Raw genomic sequence first — 1,910 nt, forward strand, 5'->3', positions numbered from 1 at the left:
CATTGTTGCTTAGATGGGGCATTAATAGGCATCTTTCCCTGCTCTCTTGCATTGAGAGTGCTTGCTATTTTCCCTACTTCGGTTTCTAGCTTCGCAATAGATTGAGAGTGAGAATGAAGTAATTGTGTGTTAGCCTCTAAAGTGCCCAAATCATTCAAAACTTTTTCTTCAAAGGCGGGACTTCTAGTATTACCTTGGGAATAAGATTGGTTGGAAAAATGAGAATTAGCAAATTGATTCCCTTATGATTAATAAGGTCTATAACCTTGGGATCCTTGGTTTTGAAGTGGTGGTGGAATGTACTTCCCTTGAAAACCGCCTTGGGAAGGGTTTGAGCCCTCTCCTTGGTTTTTCCAAAAGAAGTTCGGATGATTCCTCCAACTTGGATTATAGTGAGTACCATAAGAATTGTTCCCTTGGTTCACAGAAACTGCATTGACTTGTTCATTTGGTTCATTTTGCACTTGTCTGCGAGGACAATGAAAAGTAGAATGAAGAACACTAGAACAAGTCATACATGTTTCATTTGATGTACGATGAGAATGGTTAAGGAAGGAAGATATTTGGTTCGCTGAGTTTTGGTTAATAAAAAATTGATCAAACCTTTGAGATAAAGACTTCATTTCGGCAGCTATTTCATTTGAATGGTCAACTTGATGTAAGCCAACACTCTTCCTACCTTGTGAATTTCTACCATTCTTGGATGATAGTGTTCTATGCAAAGAATTTTCACTGATGCTCTCATAAAGACACCACACGTCATCCTTATGCCTATCAATGTATGAGCCACCTATGGAAGCATCAACCATACCCTTATAGTTGTATGATAAGCTCTTAAAGAAATATTGAACTAATTGTCATTTGGGCATGTCATGATGTGGACACTTCCTAAGCAACTCATTGAAGCGTTCCCATGCCTCATGGAATGTTTCTCCATCCTCATGTGAAAATTCTCGAATTGAGGTTCTCATGGCATTGGTCTTAGAAACCGAATAGTACTTCTTTAAGAACTCTTGTTGTATTTCTGCCTAAGAAGTGATTGAAAACGGCCTAAGATTGTTAAACCAATACTTTGCCTTATCTTTTAAGGTTAATGGAAAAAGTTGGAGTCTTAAAACCTCTTCTGGCATGTTCGTATATTTTACGGTGGAATATACTTCAAGAAACTCATCCAAATGCTTGTAAGGTTCTTCACTTGGAAGTTCATGATAGTTAGGAAGCATTTGAATGGTTTGTGGCTTAATTTCATAATAATGTGTTCTAAATGGAGCCAATTGGATGCATATAGGTGCATTATATTCATTAGGCACATAATGGTCTCTTAAAGCAAGAGGTGGATTAGCTACTTGAGGTGCAACATGAACACCTTGGTTTTGAATTCCTTGATTGATGATGGGAGGCTTTGGAGCATACATTGGCCTTGGTATTCCATATGGAACTTGGCCTTGTTGTTGTGGTGGTTGGTGAATGAATGGCCTTGGCATGCCTAATGGTACTTGTATATTCTCATTGTGCACATTGGGATAAAGGATACCTTGTTGGTCTATGTGACCAAGGTCCTCAACATGATCATTATTATGGTCATCCATTGATAGGTTGGTTCTATTTGAACTTCCTCTTCCCCTAGGATTTCTAACGATGGATTCAAGATGCAAATCAAGAGGGACAAGAGTGGGTCTCAATGAACGACGTCCATGCATGCATAATGCAAAACACAACAAGCACAAAGAATGACAAACACTATACCTTCACAACAATGCAATTAGACTTCTTCCACAAACACTTAATTCACACTCCCATGCTTTAACAACAATGATGCAAGAACAATTTAAAAACAAGCCTCCACGTGGGCCGACGATTGAACTAAGGGATTGAGTAAAGAAAGTCTCACAAAGGTTCGTTAGCACTTC

The 1,910-nt window shown here is 38.7% G+C and overlaps 1 pseudogene; it reads left to right on the forward strand.

Moving 5' to 3' along the window:
* The first annotated feature begins 867 nt into the window (after positions 1-867).
* Positions 868-966, forward strand: LOC132297728 (small nucleolar RNA R71; annotated as a pseudogene).
* The last annotated feature ends 944 nt before the right edge of the window (positions 967-1,910 follow it).

The sequence above is a fragment of the Cornus florida genome, unplaced genomic scaffold (genome assembly GCF_030987335.1).
Source record: "Cornus florida cultivar Cherokee Brave unplaced genomic scaffold, ASM3098733v1 CherokeeBrave_3.0.0_Hap2_Chr02, whole genome shotgun sequence".
NCBI classification, from domain to species: domain Eukaryota; kingdom Viridiplantae; phylum Streptophyta; class Magnoliopsida; order Cornales; family Cornaceae; genus Cornus; species Cornus florida.